Raw genomic sequence first — 27199 nt, 5'->3', positions numbered from 1 at the left:
AATAGAAGGGGTGAGGCTAGCAAGTTTCATCACAGTCCACCATCTCTGGATCTGGCATAAATGAAGCTATTACAGGTGTCTCTTGGTAGATGGAACCACTGAGTCACAGAATTCCTGATGTTGTCATCCAGGGAAGATAGTAAGGTCTTTTTATAATTGGTGTGATCAGCTAGATAAATGATCCTTGGTACTCTAAATGTGTTTAGAATAATCAATTTTTCTGAAGGTTTTAGTGAGGCTTTGTTGATTATTTCAAGCCAAGTGTCAAGCTTTTCTGATAATGCCAGTTTGGAAAACCTAATCCATGGGTCAATCTCTCAAGCTCATGATAAATCCACTTATTAAAAAATATTTTGTCCATCGGTCCAGGGACCTGAATCACTCCACTAATATATTTTACACTGCCAGTGGGGCATCAAAGCAGACAGCAGGGGCGTTGTTTACCCGGTCCAGCACCAATTTGGTATATAAATTAAAATTTATTTTCTCCATAACTAAAAGGATAATCCTTCACAGGGGAAGGCTATCCCTTATGGGGGGAGACTAACCCTTACCAGGGGGATTCAACCTGTACCTGGAGGAGGCTACGCTTGCAAGGGGGAAACTACCCTTACCAGGGGAGTAGATTTTCTTGTGATTGCCCACCCCAATCCACCATCCCAATAGGGGTGGAGATTTGCCCTCCGCAATCCACCTGGCTATCCAAGCCTGTTACTGACTCTCACCATGAGGAGGTGGCAGTAGGACTTACCATCTAGAGGCTATGCTCACTAAGAGGTCCCAGCCAACATAACACTGAGACCTAATGGGAGTGTGGACTTGGATCTTGGCAGAGATTGCCCCTATTGGCAGGGTTCACACCTGTCAGGGTTCCTTCTCCATTCTGAACTCTAGGGTACAGATGTGGGGACCTGCATGAAAGACCCCCTAAGCTTATTTTTACCAGCTTAGGTTAAAAACTTTCCCAAGGCACAAACTTCGCCTTGTCTTTGAACAGTATGCTGCCACCACCAAGTGATTTAGACAAAGAACAGGGAAAGGACCACTTGGAGTTCCTATTTCCTCAAAATATCCCCCCAAGCCCTTACACCCCCTTTCCTGGGGAAGCTTGAGAATAAACAAGATGAGCACAAACCAGCCTTGGATTTTTAAGACCCAAAAAACGCATTCAGATTATTAAAAAACAGAACTTTATTAGAAAAACAAAAAAAGATAAGAGAACAACTCTGTAAGATCAGAATGGAAGATAATCTTACAGGCAGTCAGATTCAAAATATAGAGAATCCCTCTAGGCAATGCCTCTAGGCAAACCTTAAGTTACAAAAAGACACAAAAACAGGAATACACATTTCCTCCAGCACAGCGAATTTCACAAGCCAAAACAAAGAAAACCTAATGCATTTTCTAGCTAGAGTACTTACTAACTTTACAGGAGTTGGAGGGCTTGCATCCTTGATCTGTTTCCAGCAAAGGTATCACACAGACAAAGTTTCCCCCCCTTCCAGATTTTAAAGCATCTTGTCCCCTCATTGGTCATTTTGGGTCAGGTGTCAGCTAGGTTACCCGAGCTACTAAACCCTTTACAGGTAAAAGGACTTTGCCTCTGGCCAGGAGGGATTTTCATAGAATCATAGAATCATAGAATATCAGGGTTGGAAGGGACCCCAGAAGGTCATCTAGTCCAACCCCCTGCTCAAAGCAGGACCAAGTCCCAGTTAAATCATCCTAGCCAGGGCTTTGTCAAGCCTGACCTTAAAAACCTCTAAGGAAGGAGATTCTACCACCTCCCTAGGTAACGCATTCCAGTGTTTCACCACCCTCTTAGTGAAAAAGTTTTTCCTAATATCCAATCTAAACCTCCCCCATTGCAACTTGAGACCATTACTCCTCGTTCTGTCATCTGCTACCATTGAGAACAGTCTAGAGCCATCCTCTTTGAAACCCCCTTTCAGGTAGTTGAAAGCAGCTATCAAATCCCCCCTCATTCTTCTCTTCTGCAGACTAAACAATCCCAGCTCCCTCAGCCTCTCCTCATAAGTCATGTGCTCTAGACCCCTAATCATTTTTGTTGCCCTTCGCTGTACTCTTTCCAATTTATCCACATCCTTCTTGTAGTGTGGGGCCCAAAACTGGACACAGTACTCCAGATGAGGCCTCACCAGTGTCGAATAGAGGGGAACGATCACGTCCCTCGATCTGCTCGCTATGCCCCTACTTATACATCCCAAAATGCCATTGGCCTTCTTGGCAACAAGGGCACACTGCTGACTCATATCCAGCTTCTCGTCCACTGTCACCCCTAGGTCCTTTTCCGCAGAACTGCTGCCGAGCCATTCGGTCCCTAGTCTGTAGCGGTGCATTGGATTCTTCCATCCTAAGTGCAGGGTCCTGCACTTATCCTTATTGAACCTCATTAGATTTCTTTTGGCCCAATCTTCCAATTTGTCTAGGTCCTTCTGTATCCTATCCCTCCCCTCCAGCGTATCTACCACTCCTCCCAGTTTAGTATCATCCGCAAATTTGCTGAGAGTGCAATCCACACCATCCTCCAGATCATTTATGAAGATATTGAACAAAACGGGCCCCAGGACCGACCCCTGGGGCACTCCACTTGACACCGGCTGCCAACTAGACATGGAGCCATTGATCACTACCCGTTGAGCCCGACAATCTAGCCAGCTTTCTACCCACCTTATAGTGCATTCATCCAGCCCATACTTCCTTAACTTGCTGACAAGAATGCTGTGGGAGACCGTGTCAAAAGCTTTGCTAAAGTCAAGAAACAATACATCCACTGCTTTCCCTTCATCCACAGAACCAGTAATCTCATCATAAAAGGCGATTAGATTAGTCAGGCATGACCTTCCCTTGGTGAATCCATGCTGACTGTTCCTGATCACTTTCCTCTCCTCTAAGTGCTTCAGGATTGATTCTTTGAGGACCTGCTCCATGATTTTTCCAGGGACTGAGGTGAGGCTGACCGGCCTGTAGTTCCCAGGATCCTCCTTCTTCCCTTTTTTAAAGATGGGCACTACATTAGCCTTTTTCCAGTCATCCGGGACTTCCCCCGTTCGCCACGAGTTTTCAAAGATAATGGCCAAGGGCTCTGCAATCACAGCCGCCAATTCCCTCAGCACTCTCGGATGCAATTCGTCCGGCCCCATGGACTTGTGCACGTCCAGCTTTTCTAAATAGTCCCTAACCACCTCTATCTCTACAGAGGGCTGGCCATCTCTTCCCCATTTTGTGATGCCCAGCACAGCAGTCTGGGAGAATGACCTTGTTAGTGAAAACAGAGGCAAAAAAAGCATTGAGTACATTAGCTTTTTCCACATCCTCTGTCACTAGCTTGCCTCCCTCATTCAGTAAGGGGCCCACACTTTCCTTGGCTTTCTTCTTGTTGCCAACATACCTGAAGAAACCCTTCTTGTTACTCTTGACATCTCTTGCTAGCTGCAGCTCCAGGTGCGATTTGGCCCTCCTGATATCTTTCCTACATGCCCGAGCAATATTTTTATACTCTTCCCTGGTCATATGTCCAACCTTCCACTTCTTGTAAGCTTCTTTTTTATGTTTAAGATCCGCTAGGATTTCACCATTAAGCCAAGCTGGTCGCCTGCCATATTTACTATTCTTTCGACTCATCGGGATGGTTTGTCCCTGTAACCTCAACAGGGATTCTTTGAAATACAGCCAGCTCTCCTGGACTCCCTTCCCTTTCATGTTAGTCCCCCAGGGGATCCTGGCCATCTGTTCCCTGAGGGAGTCAAAGTCTGCTTTCCTGAAGTCCAGGGTCCGTATCCTGCTGCTTACCTTTCTTCCCTGCGTCAGGATCCTGAACTCAACCAACTCATGGTCACTGCCTCCCAGATTCCCATCCACTTTTGCTTCCCCCACTAATTCTACCCGGTTTGTGAGCAGCAGGTCAAGAAAAGCGCTCCCCCTAGTTGGCTCCCCTAGCACTTGCACCAGGAAATTGTCCCCTACGCTTTCCAAAAACTTCCTGGATTGTCTATGCACCGCTGTATTGCTCTCCCAGCAGATATCAGGAAAATTAAAGTCACCCATGAGAATCAGGGCATGCGATCTAGTAGCTTCCGTGAGTTGCCGGAAGAAAGCCTCATCCACCTCATCCCCCTGGTCCGGTGGTCTATAGCAGACTCCCACCATGACATCACTCTTGTTGCACACACTTCTAAACTTAATCCAGAGACACTCAGGTTTTTCCACAGTTTCGTACCGGAGCTCTGAGCAGTCATACTGCTCCCTTACATACAGTGCTACTCCCCCACCTTTTCTGCCCTGCCTGTCCTTCCTGAACAGTTTATAACCATCCATGACTGTACTCCAGTCATGTGAGTTATCCCACCAAGTCTCTGTTATTCCAATCACGTCATAATTCCTTGACATCACCAGGACCTCCAGTTCTCCCTGCTTGTTTCCAAGGCTTTGTGCATTTGTATATAAGCACTTGAGATAACCTGTTGATCGCCCCTCATTCCCAGTATGAGGCAGGAGTCCTCCCCTCACAGACATTCCTGCCTGTGCTTCCTCCCGGTATCCCGCTTTCCCACTTACCTCAGGGCTTTGGTCTCCTTCCCCCGGTGAACCTAGTTTAAAGCCCTCCTCACTAGGTTAGCCAGCCTGCTGGCAAAGATGTTCTTCCCTCTCTTCGTAAGATGGAGCCCGTCTCTGCCCAGCACTCCTCCTTCATGGAACACCATCCCATGGTCAAAGAATCCAAAGCCTTCTCTCCGACACCACCTGCGTAGCCATTCGTTGACCTCCACGATTCGACGGTCCCTACCCAGGCCTTTTCCTTCCACGGGGAGGATGGACGAGAACACCACTTGCGCCTCCAACTCCTTTATCCTTCTTCCCAGAGCCACGTAGTCCGCAGTGATCCGCTCAAGGTCATTCTTGGCAGTATCATTGGTGCCCACGTGGAGATGCAGGAAGGGGTAGCGATCCGAGGGCTTGATGAGTCTCGGCAGTCTCTCCGTCACATCACGAATCTTAGCCCCTGGCAAGCAGCAGACTTCTCGGTTTTCCCGGTCAGGGCGGCAGATAGATGACTCAGTCCCCCGGAGGAGAGAGTCCCCGACCACCACCACCCGCCTTCTCCTCTTGGGAGTGGTGGTCGTGGAACCCCCAACCTCAGGACATCGCATCTCATGCCTCCCAACCAGCGGAGTCTCCTTCTGCTTTCTCCCCCCAGACCTATCATCTGGTCCACTCTCCGCATTGGTACCTGTGGAGAGAACATGAAAGCGGTTAGTTACCTGTGTCTGTGTTACTGGAACCCGGACATTCCGCTTACCTCTTCTGGAGGTCACATGTTGCCAAGCTTCTTCACTGGCCTCTTGGCTCCTCTGTGCAACCTGCTCTATATCTTTAGAGCTTTGTGCCCCTAGAAGGCTATCCTGAGTTTGGTCCAGAAAATCCTCAGTCTCTCGTATACAACGCAGGGTCGTTACCTGTTGCTCCAGACCTTCAATCTTCTCTTCCAATATGGAGACCAGCTTGCACTTTGTACAGACAAAGTCGCTTCTGTCCTGTGGAAGAAAGACAAACATGGCACATCCAGTGCAGGTCACAACAGCTGAACCCCCCCCTTCCATATCACCTACCTACTATGAGCTTCCTCAGAGACGTTGGCAAGATGTAAGCCTCACTGGGCTCACTCCAGGCGAACTCCCAGGCAAACTCCTGCTGTGAGCTGCTCTGCTGTCCCCGCTGCTCCGCTGCCGCTCAGCTGGTTCGCGAGGCTCTGGCTATTTTTAAACAGCCAGGCTTCCCTGACGCAAACACACAGACACCCTAATGCCCGCCCCCTGCAGGCTAGCAGCCAATCACACACTCACTCAGGCTCTCTCCCTGCCCTCCCAGCAAACACACGCTCGGATACTTCCTCAGCAAGCAAACACACACACTCCGATACTTACCAGTCCCAGGCAAACTCCTGCTGTGAGCTGCTCTGCTGTCCCCGCTGCTCCGCTGGTTCGCTGCCGCTCGCTGCTCGCTGCTATTTTATAGCACTATATACAGAAAGGTGGTTATCCTTTCCTTTATATTTATGACAACACCTTTCTCCACCTCACTGATTACCCAATCCACCACACCCCTCAGGTTGGGAGGGTCCAAAGACACATGGAAGGTCTTAAGAGAGTCATAGTTACTCCTGCCATTTGAGAGCACTGGGCAGAAATCACACAGTCAACACCCACCACAGGGTTTCATGATGTTTTGTTTTAATTAAACAGTCAGATTCTCCTGGTCTGCACCAGTTCTAAGTCAGCTGCTAGGTGCTAGCTGAGGTGCAACACCACCCCTCCCACCATTCCCACACGGGGGAGAGGTGAGCAGCTGGGGCGATCCACAGGAAGGGCCCAACTCGCATCCAGAGTTGCTGCTTCCCCCCGGAGAGAGCGGCGCCTCATCCAGCCATGGCTCATGTCCAACCCCTCTTGTCACTCCAGTCCTTAGAGCCAATCCTTATCCCAAAGTTACGGATCTGGCTTGCCAACTTCCCTTTCCTACATTGTTCTAACATTCCAGAGGCTGTTCACCTTGGAGACCTGCGGCAGATATGGGTATGGCCCAGCACAAGATTTACACCATCTTCCCCAGATTTTCAAAAGCCAGTGAGAGCTCACGAGACACTGCTGGAACACTGATGCTTTCTAAACCTCGGGCCGCTCTCTTGGGGCGAACCCATTCCAGGGTGCCCTGCCCTTCACAAAGAAAAGAGAACTCTCCCTGGGGCTCCTGCTGGCTTCTCTGGAATCGGTTGTGTTACCGCACTGGATACTTCATGGCGCCCATCTCCGCCACTCCAGATTCGGGGATCTGAACCTGACTCCCTTTCAACTGGCTGAGGGAAACAGAGGCCATTGCCCGTCCTTTTGGAATGGCCCTCGCCTATCTCTTAGGACCTACTGACCCATGTTCAACTGCTGTTCACCTGGAACTCACCCTTCTCCATTGTGGCCTTCAAAGTTCTTGTTTAAATATTGGCTACTATCACCAAGATCTGCATCTGCGGTGGCTCCACCTAGGCTCGCACCCTAGGCTTCAAGGTGCACTGCAGCGGCCCTCCTACTCGTCGCGGCGTAGCCCCCGCGGCTCTCTTTGCCAGTGATGGCTGGATATGGGCCCGACACTCCAAAGCCATCCATTTTCAGGGCTAGTTGATTCGGCAGGTGAGTTGTTATACACTCCTTAGCAGATTCCAACTTCCATGGCCACTGTCCTGCTGTCTGTATTAACCAACACCTTTTCTGTGGTCTGATGAGTGTTGACATTGGGCACCTTAATCCGGCATTCGGTTCCTCCCACAGTGCCAGTTCTACTTACCAAACATGGCCCTCTAGGCACTTGCATTCCACACCAGCGAGCTGGGCTTCTTACCCAGTTAAAGTTTAAGAATAGATTGAGATAGTTTCGGCCCCAAGACCTCTAATCATTCACTTTACCAGATAAAACTGTGGAGACAGACGAGTGCCAGCTATCCTGAGGGAAACTTTGGACGGAACCAGCTACTAGATGGTTCAATTAGTCTTTTGCCCCTATACCTGGGTCGGATGACTGATTTGCAGATCAGGACCGCAATGGACCTCCACCAGAGTTTCCTCTGCCTTTCCTTCACCCTGCCCAGACATAATTCACCATCTTTCGGGTCCTAGCACTTATGCTTATGTCACACCTCCCCTACAAGGCGGGCCAGACAAGCTGGTAGTGCGCCCTCCGCAAATCAGTGGCCTCAGAATTCCATCTCAGCCAGCACGCACCGGCCCTCACCTTTATTGCGCCATGGGCTTTCGTTCGAGCCTGTGACTCGTGCATGTGTTAGACTCCTTGGTCCGTGTTTCAAGCCAGATCAGGTGGGTTGCCAACATTGCCACAGACCCTGGGCACTTTGGAGTGGCCCTCCCCACCAGGCAGTGTGATGTGGTCAGGGCACACTGAGGACAGTCCACCCTGGTTGACAGTTGCGTCGGGAGCAGGGGGACCCTCACAGCCCCCATACCGCCTGTTAGGATATAGATATTCAGGCCTGTCTGCAAAGGCCTAAACTGTGACAGTCTGAGGCCCTGTTCTTAGGCTAAGACCTCTGGCTAAGCAGCCATAAGCTGGGAAGCATATGGTCACATCTTTACATTCCAAACTGGTCACATCGAAATAAGGTGCTATTGGGCTGTTAGGATACAATCCTGTCCTGATAATGCCTATCACCTCCAGAGAAAGGGAAGTGCCTAGAAAATGTAAATAGTTTGATAGCATCCTGTCTGGCAAGAACTCACTTATCAATAGCTGGGATGTGAAATCCTCATTTCTTTAAAAAGAAAAGGAGTACGAGTGGCACCTTAGAGACTAGCAAATTTATTTGAGCATAAGCTTTCATGAGCTACAGTTCATTTCATCGGATGCATGTTGTATAATCTCTGTCTGGTTCTGTGATTGTTTCTGTCTGCTGTATAATTAATGTTGCTGGGTGTAAACTAATTAAGGTGGTGGGATAGAATTGGTTAAATAATCATGTTACAATACATTATGATTGGTTAGTTAAATTTCAGTAAAATGATTGGTTAAAGTATAGCTAAGCAGAACTCACGTTTTACTATATAATCTGCAGTCAATCAGGAAGAAAAGGGGGGAATGGGAATGGGGAATTGGAATCATGTTTTGCTAAGGGGAAGGAAATTGGAATCATGTTTTGCTAAAGGGGGGAATGGGAACAGGGACACAGGCAAAGTTCTGTGGTGTCAGGGCTGGGAAGGGGGACACTAAGGAAAGAAACTGGAATTTCACCCCAATAAACATTGAATTATTTGCACCTTTGGACTTTGGGTATTGTTGCTCTCTGTTTATGCGAGAAGGACCAGGGAAGTGAGTGGGTGAAGGAATAAGCCCCCTAACACTGCCCCGGGAGGCAGAGCAGGGAGCCATGGGGGAAGGTGCCGTGGCAGTCATCTCCCTCAGCCTGGGGACTATAACACTCCCTGACATGAAGCATCAAGCCACCTGACCACCAGGCCTTCCCAGCCAACCCAGATCCGTGTGATGTTGCACTCCATGAGCTTTATAAAAGCTTTATAAATATATGTTTATATGTGTGAGGATGATGTAACTAGAATATGCTTTATGCAAAAGATCTCTTATAAGGTATCATTACAAAGCTTATGATCTACTGAGTGTGTTCATCCCATTTGTTTGCATGTATTATTTCTATGTCTGGAGTTAGGAGAATAAGGTATAAACTCAGTATTACTGATGCAAACATATTAAGTGGAAGCCATTAAGGGTGCTTCAGAATCAATTTCCTGTAAATGGTTCTGTTTACTTGTAAGCCTTCCTGTATATGTGTGTGCCAGCCAGTGGGTAATGAAGTCTTACAGTGACATGTGACCATGCCACATGATACTGGAATCCATCTTAAACCTGGTGCTTTTCCATTTAGAAGGGGGAAGGGACCCAGAGAGACAAAGGATTCCTTCCTTTTGCCAAAGATATAAGAGGGAGTGGAACAGAACAAAGGGGCTTCCAGTCATGAGAAAACCCCTAGTTTCTACCTAAGATGCCTGTTGGAACTAACAAGGATTGTACCAGGGGAAAAGATTGGGCCCAGACTAGGAAGGAATTCAATCTGTGAAAGAAGTTTATTGGAACATCTCTGAGGATGAGATATTCTCTGTAATCGGTTTCTTAATATATTAGGCTTAGACTTGCATGTTTTGTTTTATTTTGCTTGGTAACTTACTTTGTTCTGTCTGTTATTACTTGGAATCACTTAGGCCTGGTCTACACTACGAGTTTATGTCGGATTTAGCAGCATTAAATCGAATTAACCCTGCACCAGTCCACACAATGAAGCCACTTTTTTGGACATAAAGGGCTCTTAAAACCGATTTCTGTACTCCTCCCCAATGAGGGGATTAGCGCTGAAATCGACATCGCTGTTTTGAATTAGGGTTAGTGTGGATGCAATTCAAAGGTATTGCCCTCCGGGAGCTATTCCACAGTGCACCATTGTGACTGTTCTGGACAGCACTCTGAACTTGGATGCACTGGCCAGGTGTACAGGAAAAGCCCTGGGAACTTTTGAATCTCATTTCCTGTTTGGCCAGGCGAGCTCATCAGCACAGCTGACCATGCAGTCCCAGAATCGAAAAAGAGTTCCAGCATGGACCAAACAGGAGGTATTGGATCTGATCACTGTATGGGGAGAGGAATCCATGCTATCAGAACTACGTTCCAAAAGATGAAATGCCAAAACATTTCAAAAAATCTCCGAGGCCATGAGGGACAGAGGCTACAGCAGAGATGCAACACAGGGCCGTGTGAAACTTAAGGAGCTCAGACAAGCGTACCAGAAAACCAAAGAATCAAATGGATGCTCCGGGACAGAGCCCCACACATGCTGCTTCTACACTGAGCTGCATGCAATTCTAGGCGGGACTGCCACCACTACCCCACCCCATCTGTGGACTCTGATGATGGGGTACTCTCCGCCATGCCTGAGGATTTTGTAGATGAGGAGGAATAGGACGAGCACACAACACACCGTTCTCCCCGACAGCCAGGATCTTTTTATCACCCTGACTGAAATACCCTCCCAACCCAACGAAGCTGGAGAAGGGACCTCTGGTGAGTGTAACTTTTAAAATATAAATACATGTTATAAAAGCAAGTATTTTTTAATGATTAAGTAGCCCTGAGGACTTGGGATGCATTTGTGGCCAGTACAGCTACGGGAAAAGTCTGTTAATGAGTCTGGAGATGGAGCGGAAATCCTCCAGGGACATCTCCATGGAGCTTTCCTCGAGGTACTCTAAAAGCCTTTGCAGAAGGTTTCTGGGGAGAGCAGCCTTATTCTGTCTTCCATGGTAGGACACTTTACCACGCCATGCTAGTAGCAAGTAATCTGGTATCATTGCATGACAAAGTCTGGCAGCGTATGGTCCCAGTGTTTGCTGGTGTTCAAGCAACATCTGTTCTTTATCTCTCTGTGTTATCCTCAGGAGAGTCATATAATTCATGGTAACCTGGTTGAAACAAGGAAATTTAATTAAGGGGACATTCAGAGGTGGCCATTCCTACTGGGCTGTTTGCCTGTGGCTGAAAAAAAATCCTCCCTGCAATTAGCCACGTGGTGGTGGGGGCATTAGCATTGAGCTGTTCACGTTTGGCTAGCAGGGATGTTCCCTGATACCAGCCATGCGGTGGGGTGAGGGGTAAAGCAATCATCCCAGAGAATTGGATGCGGGGGGTTAGTTTGGTTTATGCTGCTGCATGTTCACAGGAAAACCGCAGCACTAAATGGCCAACTCAACGTGCTTTGCTTGGTATGGGAGAGGAGGGTGATGCTGTTATGAAGGTTGCAGAAGCCGAAAGACTATGGGTTACCATGGCCGCCTGCAAGCTGAATTCTGTTGCCCGGCACTGCATGTGTGATCTCTAACACCAAAGCCACAGGCACTCAATATAAGATGCAAAATGCGACCTTGTACCAAAATCACATGTGCTATGTAATGTGAATAGTGTTGTTCACCGTGAAAGAGTGTAGCCATTGTTCTGTAAAATGTATCTTTTTAAATACTTCACTCCCTTTTTTTCCTCCAGCAGCTGCAAATGTTTCAAGCCTCCCTTCTCCGTCCCAAAGGCTATCTCAGATAAGGTGGCAAAAAAACCACACATGCGAAGAAATATTCTCTGAGCTCATGCAGTCGTCCGGTACTGACAGAGCTCAGCAGAATGTGTGGAGGGACACAGTAGCAGAGTACAGGAAAGTGGCCGATAAACGCGAGGAGAGGTGGTAGCAGGAAGATCAGAGGAGGCTTGAGGCAATGCTGGGGCTACCACGGGATCAAACGGACATGCTCCAGTGTTTGGTGGAGGTTCATGAATGGCAGCAGGATCACAGACGGCTGCTGCAGCCCCTGTTTAACAGCCCTCCCTCCTCCCCAAGTTCCATAGCCTCTTCACCCAGATGCCCAAGAATGTGGGGCGGGGGGCTCTGGGCACCCAACCACTCCACCCCAGTGGACAGCCCAAGCAACAGAAGGCTGTCATTCAACAAGTTTTAAAGTGGCCTTTTCCTTCCCTCCTACCCTCCTCCCACACCCCACCCAGGCTACCTTGTGAGTTATCTCCCTATTTTTATGATCAATTAATAAAGAATACATTTTTTAAACGATAGTGACTTTATTTCCTTTGCAAGCAATCTGTGATCGAAGGGGGGAGGGCAAGTGGCTTAGAGGAAATTTAGAGTCAACCAAGGGGGCGGGTTTTCATCAAGGAGAAACAAACAGAAGTGTCACACAGTATCCTGGCCAGTCATGAAACTGGTTTTCAAAGCTTCTCGGATGCGCAGCGCTTCCTGCTGTGCTCTTCTAACCACTCTGGTATCTGGCTGTGTGTATTCAGTGACCAGGTGATTTGCCTCAACCTCTCACCCCGCCATAAACGTCTCCCCCTTACTCTCACAGAGATTGTGGAGCACACAGCAAGCAGCAATAACAATGGGAATATTGGTTTTGCTGAGGTCTGAGCGAGTCAGTAAACTGTGCTAGTGAACCTTTAAACGTCCAAATGCACACTCTACAACCATTCTGCACTTGCTCAGCCTATAGTTTCCTTACTACTGTCCAGGGTGCCTGTGTACGGTTTCATGAGCCAGGGCATTAAGGGGTAGGCTGGTCCCCAAGGATAACTATAGGCATTTCAACATCCCCAACAGTTATTTTCTGTTCTGGGAAGTAAATCCCTTCCTGCAACCATTTAAACAGACCAGAGTTCCTGAAGACGCGAGCATCATGAACCTTTCCCAGCCATCCCACGTTGATGTTGGTGAAACGTCCCTTGTGATCCACCAGTGCTTGCAGCACCCTTCCGGTTTATATACTGGCTGTCCTGGTGGTCCAGTCCCAAGATAGGGATATGTGTTCCATCTATAGCCTCACCACAGGTAGGGAATTCTATTGCAGCAAAGCTATCTAGTATGACCTGCACATTTCCCAGAGTCACTACCTTTGATAGCAGCAGCTCAATGATTACGTTGCCTACTCGCATCACAGCAACCCCCACAGTAGATTTGCCCACTCCAAATTGATTACCGACTGACCGGTAGCTGTCTGGTATTGCAAACTTCCATAGGGATATTGCCACTCGCTTCTGAACTGTGAGGGCTGCTCTCATCTTGGTATTCTTGTGCTTCAGGGCAGGGGAAAGCAAGTCACAAAGTTCCATGAAAGTGCCCTTATGCGTGCAAAAGTTTCAGAGCCACTGGGAATCATCCCAAACCTGCAACACTATGCAGTCCCACCACTCTGTGCTTGTTTCCCGGGCCCAGAATCAGTGTTCCACTGCATGAGCCTGCCCCAGTAACACCATGATCTCCAAATTGCTGGGGACCGCAGTTTTAGAGAAATCTGTGTTCATGTCCTCATCACCGCGCTGCCGTCACCTCCACGCCTGGTTTTTCAGGTGCTGGTTCTGCATAAACTGCACGATAATGCATGAGGTGTTTACAATGGTCATAACTGCTGCGGTGAGCTGAACGGGCTCCATGCTCGCCATGCTATGGCGTCTGCTTGGGCAATCCAGGGAAAAGGGTGCAAAATGATTGTCTGTTGTTGCTTTCATGGAGGGAAGGAGGGTTGACTGACGACATTTACCCATAACCACCCACAACAAATTTTTGGCCCCATCAGGCATTGGGAGCTCAGCCCAGAATTCCAATGGGCAGCAGGGACTGCAGGAACTGTGGGATAGCTACCCACAGTGCACTGCTTGGAACGTCGATGCTTGCCACTGTACTGTGGATGCACACCGCCGAATTAATGTGCTTAGTGTGGACACATGCACTTTATATAATCTGTTCCCAAAAATCGACTTCGGTAAAATTGGAATACTTTCATAGCGTGGCCTAAAATCCTGCTTTTTATACTTAACAAAATCACTTTTGTTTATTAGTAAACCCACAATAAGTGATTAATACCTGGGGGAGCAAAGAGCTCTGCATATCTCTCTATCAGTATTATAGAGGGTGGACAATTTATGAGTTTACCCTGTATAAGCTTTGTACAGAGTAAAACAGATTTATTTGGGGTTTGGATCCCATTGGGAGCTGGGTGTCTGGGTGCTGGAGATAGGTGACCTGCTGAGCAGTTTTTGGTTAAAGTCTGCAGCTTTGGGGGCATGGACCAGACCTGGGTCTATGTTGCAGCAGGCTCGCATCTCTGGCTCAACAAGGCAGGATTCTGGAGTCCCGAGCTGGCAGAGAAAATGGGCTCAGAAGTAAATTCAGCACATCAGGTGACAGTCCGAAGGGGGTCTCTGTGACCGAACCCATCACAAGCTGGTTACAGCGCACCACCTCAATGGAAATGGTGGTCCCCTCCCAACAACCCTATAGAATATCAGGGTTGGAAGGGACCTCAGCAGGTCATCTAGTCCAACCCTGTGCTCAAAGTAGGACCAATCTCCAACTAAATCATCCCAGCCAGGGCTTTGTCAAGCCTGACCTTAAAAACCTCAAAGGAAGGTGTCAAGGTTCCTTCCCCACTCTGAACTCTAGGGTACAGATGTGAGGACCTGCATGAAAACCTCCTAAGCTTACTTTTACCAGCTTAGGTTAAAACTTCCCCAAGGTACAAACTATTTTACCTTTTGATCTTGGACTTCCACTGCCACCACCAAACGTTTGACTGGATTTACTGGGAAAGCATTGTTTGGAAACATCCCCCCCCCCAAAAAAAAATCCTCACCAAAACCTTGCACTCCCCTGCCTGGGGAAGGCTTGATAAAAGTCCTCACCATTTTGCATAGGTGACCACAGACCCAAACCCTTGGATCTTAAGAACAATGAAAAAAGCATTCAATTTCTTACAAGAAGAATTTCAATATAAGAAAAGGTAAAAAGAATCACCTCTGTAAAATCAGGATGGTAAATACCTTACAGGGTAATTAGATTCAAAACATAGAGAATCCCTCTAGGCAAAACCTTAAGTTACAAGAAAGACACAAAGACAGGAATATTCCTTCTATTCAGCACAGCCTATTTCCTCAGCCATTTAAAGAAATCATAATCTAATGCATAACTACCTAGATTACTTATTAAATTCTAAGACTCCATTCCTGTTCTGTTCCTGGCAAAAGCACCACACAGACAGACAGACCCTTTGTTTTTCCCTCCCTCCAGCTTTGAAAGTATCTTGTCTCCTCATTGGTCATTGTGGTCAGATGCCAGCGAGGTTATCCTAGTTTCTTAACCCTTTACAGGTGAAAGGGTTTTTCCTCTGGCCAGGAGGGATTTTAAAGGTGTTTACCCTTCCCTTTATATTCATGACAGAAGGAGATTCCACCACCTCCCTAGGTAATGCATTCCAATGCTTCATCACCCTCCTAGTGAAAAAGTTTTTCCTAATATCCAACCTAAACCTTCCCCACTGCAACTTGAGACCATTACTCCTTCTTCTCTCATCTGCTACACTGAGAACAGTCTAGATCCATCCTCTTTGGAACCCCCTTTCAGGTAGTTGAAAGCAGCTATCAAATCCCCCCTCATTCTTCTCTTCTGCAGACTAAACAATCCCAGTTCCCTCAGCCTCTCCTCATAACTCATGTGTTCCAGTCCCCCAATCATTTTTGCTGCCCGCTGCTGGATGCTTTCCAGTTTTTTCATACCTTTCTTGTAGTGTGGGGCCCAAAACTGGACACAGTACTCCAGATGAGGCCTCATCAATGTCGAATAGAGGGGAATGATCATGTCCCCCGAGCTGCTGGCAAGGCCCCTACTTATACAGTCCAAAATCCTATTGGCCTTCTTGGCAACAAGGGCACACTGTTGACTCATATCCAGCTTCTTGTCCACTGTAACCCCTAGGTCCTTTTCTGCAGAACTGCTGCCTAGCTATTCGGTCCCTAGTCTGTAGCGGTGCATGGGATTCTTCCATCCTAAATGCAGGACTCTGCACTTGTCCTTGTTGAACTTCATCAGATTTCTATTGGCCCAATCCTCTAATTTGTCTAGATCCTTCTGTATCCTATCCCTACCTTCCAGCGTATCACAGGGGGGATTTGGGGATTGTTCTCTTTGCTTAGCTATGTGCAGTAGCACAGAAAGTGCTCTTCAAAGTCTCCCCTCCTGCAGAGTAGGAATGGGAAATGATTCTTAACTTGATGCTTGATGTGAATGTGGATGTCTGGACCATAGGGCCAGGGACTGACCTTTGCTAGTGAAACCAGTGACACATGGAACCAGGCTAAGAAAAATGTTTCCTGGAGTCAATAATAGGAATAGCAGCAGTATTGTGTAGAAGGAAATGTCTCACAAGAGGTGTTACAGCACTGGTGGTTCCATAGAAGAAGTCACAGATACAATGTGGAAGATCTAGCTTTGGTTTCTGGCCAACAGAGGGATGAGTTTTATTGTCTCCAAATTTCAGTCGAAAAATTCAGACCCAAACTGTGTGTGGTGGGGATTTCTGTGGTTTGCATTTGGTTTGGTTTGTTTTTCTCATTTGAAATGTCCTTGATAATTTGTCTGGGAAAACGGTTTGGACAAGGCCAAGGAAGAGTTAGAACAATTAAAAATTTCCATGGGATTGAGGGGGTCCCTCAGCGCCGGGGGAGGGGTGGAGATTTTCATGGAGGGGAGTTGAGGAGATAAATGAGAGGCTTTTGCCCCAAAAAAGGGAGAGGCTTGGCAGTTTTATTTTTACCAAGTGAACCCCCCCAACATTGCTACCCTGCTGCTGCTGCCCCAGCTCAAATCCCACTGTCACTCCCAGCATGTGACCAACAGCTTGCTGCTGACAAAGCCCTTTTAAATCAGAGACAAAATCCCTTAGTCTGTCCCTTCTCCCACTGAGCCCTCCACCCACAGAGCCCAGTACAACTGCTACCTACCTGGATCTTGTGGCAGATGAGTAAGGATGTGTGTTGCGGACACAAGGACCCAAGTGTGCACACACCCAAGCAATGTAATAACTGTGTAAGTTAGACATAATTCTGTAGTACAGACATTGCCTAGTATTTCAGTCCATGCACTGAGATATGAGCGTAAAACATCCACTCACGAATGCAGCAACTGAAATCCCCCAATTTAATATCGCTGCCCTTCTCAGAAAGTCATAAAATTCAGTTCATTCTTGCTAGCAGAGGGGAAATTCAAGTGACACTAATGTTTATGATTGATTTAAATAATGTTTAGGGTTTAATTAATATAATAGACATATAAATAGTGATTCCTTGACACAACCCACAAGGTGAAACAGGAACAGAGACAAACCTTGTCAGTAAAGTCTCTTTTCCCCAGAGATCCTCAAAATATTCTTAATTCCCACCCCACCTCCGTAGGATGTCTGTGTAGGTTAAGTGCCCTGCGTCCATCTTCCCATTAGAATTTCCCTTGTTGGATATTTCCAAACCTGGACATTCGTGAAATACAGAATTTGAACAGGAAACCTGGCTCCCTGCACCAAGAATGATGTGGGCTTTTTCTACCTGTCACTTTCTCCTTTATAATACCACAGGGAAAGCTTTTTTCAAAAGCCAAACCATCCCCACACCATCCTCAGTCAGCCAATGAACTAGGGAAAAGGTTACAGACAACAGAGACCTTAGAAACAGTTAAGTAACAATAAGCCCACCAGACAAAGTGGCCAAGTAGTTAAACAATAGCCTGCTAATCTTTTCTCATCCTTGTGGGCAGGAGCCATGGAAGCCCCCTAAAAGGTTGTGGGCCACAGGCACCCAAACTATGGACCCTCCCCTCATGCTGCCCCCTGAGCCTCCACCCTTCCCCCAAGATCCCAACCCTGCACTGCCCCATCTCCTCAAGAACCTGTTCCCTGCTTGCTCCTCTCCACCCTCTCCCGCAATCCCTTGCCCTTAGGGCCAGTACAGAGTTGGAGGGCATAGTCCCTCCATCTTTTAAAGTTGGGGGCCAGGCCCCTCTGCCTCCCCGATTCTAGCACTCCTGATTCTGGGACTATTTTATTCTTCCACCATCTCTCTCAACTAACCATTTCCCTCCTTCAGCTCAGGACTGCCCTTTCCTTTCTACATACAAAGATTCACACACAGACCTTGCAAGGAAAACCTCCCCAAGGAGTCATAAACACTTGAAGTTATGGAAAACAGAGGAGAACTGACAATGTGACCCAGAGAGGTTCCCAAGCAGATTAAGGAGATCCCCTGCTGCCCAGTATCACCAATTTTAGGGAAGAACCATTACTTTTGGGAAACTGCCTTGCAGGGCTGTCCTTACCCATACGCAAAGTACGCAACTGCATAGGGCACCAGGAAATTGGCACCAAATTTCCTGGTGCCCTGCACAGCTGTGTGCTGCTCCAGCCCTTGCTCTTCCTCAGGGCCCCAACTCCTGCTCTGCCCCAGCCCTGCCCCCACTCCCCTGAGGACTCCAGAAGCTGTCTGGCCTGCACTCATCGGTAAGTAGAGCGACCCAGCCCCAGCCTGCTCTGCTCCCCTTGCTCCCAGCCGTGCTGCCGGTGAGTGCTGGGGAGTGGTTCCCCCCTCCCAAAAGCCTGGGAACCAGGGGAGCAGAGCAGGCTGGGGCCGGGTCACTCCACTTTCTGCAGGGCTCCCCCGCTCTGCAATTCTTCACCAAAACTGTGACAAATTTCTGTTACCAATCTGCCTGAGGTGTCAGGTGATCAGGCTGAGGCCACAGGATCATTGGGCGGGTTGGGGGGAGATGACGGAGCACATCAAGCAACTGAGTTTTAAAGCTTTATTGATAAAATAATAAAACAACAGTAGAGAGTGCTGGGGGGGGGGGGTAGGTTTCCCTTGTCACTCAGAGGAAGGAAGAAAGCCCCAAGCCCTAACCCACTTTCATACTCACACACGCACTACTTGAAGATGGCCAGGCCTGGGTGTAATGTAAGAAGAAGGGGGGAAGGGTGGACGGGAGTTCTGTCCTGTGCACACAAGTCATCTAGCCCTGTGGCAGGATTTGTTCAACCTATATGCCGAGTATAAAAAGCAGAAGGGTAAGAACCGAGGGGCAGCTGTGGGATCAATTTGGACTGCAGCAGCCATGTAGTATCAAATATTGTTGGGACAGAAAGAGGAATTGTGAAAAAGGGAAGAGGTGTGTACCCGACAGCTGGTGGAAATGGAGCAACTAAAAGCGCAGATTACTAACCAGGCTGCAACACAAACCTATGCCCAGGACAAGTTGCAAGTCTTGAGACAGGACTTCCAGGAGGAAAAAGTGGAACGCACCAGCCTGGAAGCACTGGCTAAGCAAGTACCAGTCCTTCAGGGGCTTGTCAAAGATTTGACCATTCATGCTCAGCAATGCCGCAACAGCAATGTGCCCACCATGAAAAGGAAATTGAGGAGTTAAAATATCAGTTAACTGTGTATTCAGTTCAGGTGGCGAGCCTCATGGGGGATGATTCGGGTGACCCTTGTAAGGGCTTTGATCTCTCCCATTGTGAGGATCCTCAGTTTTGGGTGAAACCTTGTTGCACCCCTCATTAAGACCGAGAAGTCCAGAGGGTGAAGGGGAAAAAGGTCATATGTACAGCACCACCAACTACGAGGAGAGCACAACGTGGGGTGATTATAAAGAGGAAAAGGACTAGGAGGGGTGGGAGCTAATTAAGGAGCCCATCTTTCTTGCTAAACTGGTAGTGGAACAAACCCTGTGCCCATAAAAAGGGACAGTGCAGCAAAAACAAAACAAAACAAAGAAAGAATTGGGCCCAGACAAGCAGGCAGGCAGCATATAACAGCATTAAAAAACAGATTAAAAGACTTAAAAAGTAAACCAGGAGTAAAAAAGCAGTAGCTACAGGCATGGGAAATTCAAATCCCTAAAATAGTACTTAAAATGGTAAAATCTGAGTTAATAAAGGTGTCATTTTGGGAGATAACTTTTTACTTTTTTTCTAAAATTACTTGCTTAACTCTGCAAAGACGGGGGAAATTAAGCAGCTAAATGTTGTAAAAGTGTTAAAAAAGTTATTTTCAGAGTAGCAGCCGTGTTAGTCTGTATTCGCAAAAAGAAAAGGAGTACTTGTGGCACCTTAGAGACTAACAAATTTATTAGAGCATAAGCTTTCGTGAGAAATCGGCCCTTTTCCAAAGGAATGTCTATAAATAATCCAGGAAAAAAACCTATCTAACTAAAATCATTTAACTATGGACAATTTAGTGAAATTTACTAAAAAAAATATAAGGGGGTTCTATTAAAACTTAACTGCCTCAAATGTATAAAGGGAACGTAATTTATATACAGCTATGTAAAAACAAAGCTGTGTATATTGTAGAAAGGGTAAATAAAATGCAAATATACCTTGCTACATAATTAAAATCTTATTAGGGCTCCAAAGAGAGCCACACTTGATTGTGTTTTCTTTTTCAAATTTTTGTATGTTTTAAAAGCAGAAGTTAAAAATGAAAAGTAATCAAAACTCTGGTAAAAGTTAATTGTGTCCATTTTCAGACAGAGTCTCTGAGCTGCTTTTGAATCCAAAAGCAAGCCAGAAAGCGCCTGTGTTAATGTAAATTACCTAACTAATAAAGGTAGAAGCAATTGAAACCTAACCTGCCTATAAAACAAATACAAGAAAATATGGGGTAATTCCTCTGTTTTGCCTGAAATCAGCAAGGGTTTATATATATATTATATATATAATCTGCCATCCCCAAAGAGGTAGAAATATGTTCTTTTTGTCTTTCAGAAATCAAAAAAACTAATACCAGCTGAAGAGCAATCCAAAATACCATAAATTTACTGTCACAATAAAAATTGTGTTTTGTGTTCTATGTTTTGTCTTGTGTTGTTTGTCTTGTTGCTAGCACTGTTGTGTACCAAATACTGCAGGAAAACTTCCTTAGGTAACAGACACCATATTAGGAGAAATTGGTTTTAAAGCAGGAATTATAAATACTGTAGACCTGGAGGTGATTAAGAATAAATTAAGTTCTCTATCCCAGGTACAGAACAGCCTAATACAAAGACAAATAAAAATAAAAAACCATACAGCTATAGTTATGGGATGTACTGAAATTCAAATACTTTCTTTGTTTACCTTGACACATAAAATGTTTTGGGTAATATAAAAAAACACTAAGGTTTTAATACACTTGCTAAAGCAAAAAAAAAAAATCACTGTTCAATACTTATTAATATGAATGGATGCAGTATGTTTCTGGCATAGTAAGGCCAGACCTTTTAATTGGGAAAATTGTTGTTAAAAAACGCCCATCAACAAGCTCTGGAAGCAAGGATATAAAAAGTTAGACCACTCCTCATATGGCACATGGAATCTTTCTGGCTACTCCAGACCTCAAGCCAGTGGGCTGGGGAGGGAGGGAAGCAATTGGACACCAGAGGTTGTACCAAGTGAACTCCTCAAAAGTGGGTGTGCTTGTCCTTGCCTGTTGCTCCAGAGCCTTGTAATACAGACATTTCACTAGAATCCTGCATGTAGGATAAATTAAATAATAAAACCAAAGTACTGTATAATGGGCAATGTGTATGTGTTAATTCCTGGAAAAAAGTGTTAGCAACCCGTTAGTAGACACATGTAAATGTAATGTAAGTACTGTGTTTACCAATAATCACATTTACTATTTGCCACAATCAAAAAAATCTCAGCTTTGCCCAGTTGAGGTAGGAGCTATGTAAAACCTGCAAAGCCTCAGAGGACACTTTAAATGAGAAAAAGGCCAAGTGCAAGGGGATCATCATTAAAGACATCCGGGGATGGAAAATTGAAGACAAGGTAATGTTGCAAAAGCTGGGGAAGGTGGCCCACACTCTGGACGCCAAGTGGGTAGGTCCATACCCCATTGTGAATCACATCTGTCCGGTAGTGTACCAGCTTCAGCTACCAGGCAAATTAAAATGGGCACATGCCAATCTCCCTAGGTTTCTGGTCATGGCGTTGTGGGCCTCGGTTGTGGACCAGCCACCTGCCTGGACCATCTGAGTTTCCAGCTGTCCATGGAACTATCTGGATAATCATAATTAAAAGGGAAAAAAAATACCTCCAAAGACTCTCCCTAGCTCGAACAGCCAAAGGGGCCCAAGCCACAGTGCGGTGAGAGGCTGGAGGGGAGGTGCCTTGGAGACAGTGAATAGTCTGGATAGACACAGCAGGGCCATAGCAAAATACCTGGTGGGTGGCCCCAAACCTCCCCGGAATCCAGGACAAGCCCTGTTTCTCCTGTGGTGGCCTGGAGTAAAAGTAAAATGAAAAACCCTTTGGCAAGCAATAGCAATTACTGATCTCAGGATGTAGTATTGTTGTTGTAACCTCCTAAACCAGGCAAACAACATCCATGACAAAAGCCAGGGAGGGCTGTAACGGGACAACTAATAATTTAAAGAGTTTTTGTATGTACCTCAGTTTCCCCAATAGGTGTATTTATGTTGTTGCTTTTTTCCCCTTTTCCTTTGTTAACAGGACAAGGCAATAATAGCGACAGCCCAGGGACACCCCAAACAGGAGTGGTGGGACTGCTCTTGCTGCTTTAAGCCTGCAAAATTCATCAGGGAAAAACAATGTATGTATGGTGGTATTTCTCTTTGGGAATCCTTGGGTTCCCGATGTTTCGGACCTCATTTGTTAATTTTACCACTGTTCAGAATTGACCATGGTGGGGAAAAAAATAAAAGATCAATTATTCATTGGCGGGGAGGAGCAATTGTGGCTTAGCATCCTGGGAATGTGGCATCACATATTATCTGGGATTGGGTGGTCCATCGTGACATGTGGGAGGTGGCTCCCCCCAATAACACAATTAAGCGGTATGTGCTGACCACAGCCACTAACCATCAGCATGTATAAATTGCAAAGGGCAACCCCTGGCAATTATGGCCTATGAAGCCCCCCCAAATAATGTTAGAAAAAGGTAATGCCAGGCCACTTTTACGAGGTGGTTCAACACATCTGCTGGGAAGGGGAGGCATCGGGATATGCCCCCACTAAGGCCCACAGGTTTACCAATACCTCTGTGTGTGTTTAAAGAACCACCGAACCTAAGGTGCTCTTTAACTTGCTGTTTCAGTCTCAGGCGCAAATTTTTTCTGTGCATTGGCCCGCAGTTATGCAAAGTATCGTTAATATCTCTAACTATGTTGTGTTTAATTTTTCATGGATTGCACCCAGGGTTTTCCTGCCCCTAACGTACAGCCGGGAACAACTGACAGGCATCTGTTTGGAATACAGTCAGTTGTTCTCCTTTATGCTGTTGCAATACACGTTTAATCTGGAGAAAGCTGCCTTTGTCACAGCCATTCGGACAGGGCATTTATGTCAACAGGGGGATGTGTTATGTTACTACTGCAGCCAGAAGCCACTACTGGCTATGTATGCAATTGTTGCCGCCCTAACAATCTTGTTTCTGCTACATTGCTGTTTATGTAGGTGCCCAACTGTGACCCTAGCCACTGTGTCAGAGGGAGGGTGGAAATCTAAGTGGTGACCCCCCAAAACAATATAGATTCATAGATACTAAGGTCAGAAGGGACCATTCTGATCATCTAGTCCGACATCCTGCACAGCGCAGGCCACAGAATCTCACCCACCCTCTCCTACGAAAAACCTCACCTACGTCTGAGCTATTGAAGTCCTCAAATCGTGGTTTAAAGACTTCAAGGAGCAGAGAAGCCTCCCTCAAGTCACCCACGCCCCATGCTACAGAGGAAGGCAAAAAACCTCCAGAGCCTCTCCAATCTGCCCTGGAGGAAAATTCCTTCCCGACCCCAAATATGGCAATCAGCTAAACCCTGAGCATATGGGCAAGATTCACCAGCCAGATACTACAGAAAATTCTTTCCTGGGTAACTCAGATCCCACCCATCTAATATCCCATCTCAGGGGATTAGTCCTATTTACCCTGAATATTTAAAGATCAATTACTTACCAAAATCACATTATCCCATCATACCATCTCCTCCATAAACTTACCAAGTAGAATCTTAAAACCAGATAGATCTTTTGCCCCCACTGCTTCCCTTAGAAGGCTATTCCAAAACTTCACTCCTCTGATGGTTGGAAACCTTCGTCTAATTTCAAGTCTAAACTTCCCGATGGCCAGTTTATATCCATTTGTTCTTGTGTCCACATTGGTACTGAGCTTAAATAATTCTTCTCTCTCCATGGTATTTATCCCTCTGATATATTTATAAATAGCAATCAGATCTCCCCTCAACCTTCTTTTAGTTAGGCTAAACAAGCCAAGCTCCTTAAGTCTCCTTTCATAAGACAAGTTTTCCATTCCTCGGATCATCCTAGTAGCCTTTCTCTGTACCTGCTCCAGTTTGAATTCATCCTTTTTAAACATGGGAGACCAGAACTGCACACAGTATTCTAGGTGAGGTCTCACCAGTGCCTTGTATAACGGTACTAAAACCTCCTTATCCCTACTGGAAATGCCTCTCCTGATGCATCCCAAAACCGCATTAGCTTTTTTCACAACCATATCACATTGGCAGCTCATAGTCATCCTATGATCAAGCAATACTCCAAGGTCCTTCTCCTCTTCCGTTACTTCTAATTGATGCGTCCCCAACTTATAACTAAAATTCTTGTTATTAATCCCTAAATGCATAACCTTACACTTCTCACTATTAAATTTCATCCTATTACTATTACTCCAGTTTACAAGGTCATCCAGATCCTCCTGTATAATATCCCGATCCTTCTCTGAATTGGCAATACCTCCCAGCTTTGTATCATCTGCAAACTTTATTAGCACACTCCCACTTTTTGTGCCAAGGTCAGTAATAAAAAGATTAAATAAGATTGGTCCCAAAACCGATCCCTGAGGAACTCCACTGGTAACCTCCCTCCAGCCTGACAGTTCGCCTTTCAGTAGGACCCGTTGCAGTCTCCCCTTTAACCAATTCCTTATCCACCTTTTGATGTTCATGTTGATCCCCATCTTCTCCAATTTAACTAATAATTCCCCATGTGGCATGGTATCAAATGCTTTACTGAAATCTAGGTCAATTAGATCCACTGCGTTTCCTTTATCTAAAAAATATGTTGATTCGGGGTCAAGGGGGGGAATGTCACAACCTCAGGGGTTTCTCTGGGGAAGGCAGATCAGCACTGCATGTTGCTAATGCTATTGCAAAGCATTTTGGGGAGGGTCAAAGGTGTGAGTGGGGAGTGGAAAATTCTTTTGCAGGCTACAAGAGGCCAAAGGGGGAAGAAAAGAAAGAGCAGAGAACGGGTTAACTCAACACTGCAGCTAGCAAGCTCAGTCCAACGATAAGACGCTGGCCCCAGTCCAAGGTCACAGCCCTAGACAAGAAGTTTCTCTCTCACCCAGCCACAGCCAGGGCAGAGAAAACCAGGACTGCAAAAATAAAAAACACAGGCAAAACAACGAGGGAGGGGAGCAGATCTTTGCGTTCCTGGAGCCATTGTGTTTTGGAAAAGCAAAGAAGACCACAGAAAGCCGGTTTGGACTGGCATAAAGTGCACTAGGAGCAGAGGTCATGGAATGTAATACCCCCAAAGGAACCCAGGGCTTAAAACCCTCCTAAAAGCTGGAGTAATTCGGAGATCACAGTGAATCCTGGACAACCTGTGCGCACAAGGCAGAACTCCCATCCACTCTTCCCCCCTTCTTCTTACGTTACACCGAGGCCTGGCCAGCCTCGGGTAGTCCATGTGTAAGTATGAAAGTAGGTTAGGGCTTGGGGCACTAACACGGTCTTCCTTCCTCTGAGTGATGTGGGGAAACCTTCCCCCCCCCCCCAGCACTCTCCGCTGTTATTTTATTATCAATAAAGCTTTAAAACTCAGTTGCTTGATGTGCTCCGTCATCTTCTCCCCACCCACAATGATCCTGTGGCCTCAGCCTGATCACCTGATGCCTCAGGCAGATTGGTAACAAAAATCTGTCACACCTGCACCCCAACCCTCTGTCCCAGCCTGGTGAGAGAGTGAGGGTGCAGGAGAGCAAGTGACGGGGGGGGGGGGAATGGAATGAGCAGGGCGGGGCCTTGGGGAAGGGGCTAGGTAGATCCTGGGTTGCTCTTAAGTTCAAAAAGTGGTCTTGTGCGTAAAAAGGTTGGATACCACTGCCTTACAACTAAAAGATTTAGTCTGCAAATAAATATTCTGTTCCTGGGGAAGACCCAGGAGTGGAGGCTGCATTCACAGTATCTACAAAAGAGGGACTGAGATATTCCCCAGGCCCCTTGATCACAGCCTGCCTTTTGTGGTGCCCATGCAACTCAATCGCAGACCCCACTTGCTGCTGATGCCCCTGAGGCCAAGCTGGGTGGTGCGTGAAGCCCTTTCACTCTGCATTGCCTAGTTTCCAAAACTTGGAGGGACTTCAGCTGCCTCTGTCTTGTGGGACCCTCCACCCCACTCCCAACTTGGCTCCTTGTGTCCAGGGGGTCTGATCCCAGGAGAGAGACATTGCAGGGGGCTGGGTCCCTGTTTGCCTTTTGTCTCTAACATGCACCAGGGTGCCTAGAACTGGGTGTCTGAACACCCTGGCCCTGTGTGGAGCTGCCACTCACCGTCCTCTCCTTTGCCTCAGCGCTCATTGACTCCAGCATTTCTACTGGCCAGCATCAGCATCCCAAACGCATCGCACCCACCCTCTGCTGCCACAGAGACCCAGTCCCTGCCGCGTGTCAACTGCCGGAGTCTGTGCGAGCTCGGCGCTGGCTGCCCCCGCGTCCTTGGCGCCGAGTCTGTGCCGATGAGACCTTCCCCCCGGGCTCAGGGATCCCCCTCGTGACCCCTTCATCATCGGCCGCCACCCGCAGCAGCGCCGGGGCGGGACTCTCTCTAGTGCCGGGGGAACCGATCCGCCCCCCGGGCCGCCTCCGGGTGCCAGCAGGATTCCAAGTTGCGCCGCGGATCTCACCGGCTCCAGCCCAACGGCTGCAGCGCGCGCCTGGGACAGGAGCCGGAGACTGACCCCGCGGACGGTACCAGCGCGAGCGGCTCCCGCGCTGTCCCACCCCGCCCGGGAGCGGATCCCAAAGGCTGAGAGGCCTGCAGCTCCCGAGCTCGGGCGGAACCTCCGTCCTGCCCCCCCGCGCTGCCCCGCCGTCCCTCCGCCAATCAGGAAGCGGGGAGGGGCGCGGCGAATTGACGTGTTTACGGTCCCTCCTCCAATAGAAGGCCGAGCTTGAGAGAGAGAATACGATTCCCAGTGTGGAGCGCAGGGGGCGCGT

At 47.3% G+C, this 27199-nt stretch overlaps 1 long non-coding RNA gene across 1 annotated transcript; it reads left to right on the top strand.

The window, feature by feature from the left end:
* Positions 1 to 6165: 6165 nt before the first annotated feature.
* On the top strand, positions 6166 to 25283 carry LOC122456365. Its single transcript, XR_006275260.1, has 3 exons — positions 6166 to 6317; positions 19620 to 19624; positions 25271 to 25283. It is a non-coding gene; the product is annotated as an uncharacterized LOC122456365 (long non-coding RNA).
* The last annotated feature ends 1916 nt before the right edge of the window (positions 25284 to 27199 follow it).

This window comes from Dermochelys coriacea, chromosome 12 (genome assembly GCF_009764565.3).
Source record: "Dermochelys coriacea isolate rDerCor1 chromosome 12, rDerCor1.pri.v4, whole genome shotgun sequence".
Taxonomy (NCBI): Eukaryota; Metazoa; Chordata; order Testudines; family Dermochelyidae; genus Dermochelys; species Dermochelys coriacea.
The sequence above is the reverse complement of the archived record's forward strand: the minus strand, read 5'-3'. Positions and strand labels throughout refer to the sequence as shown.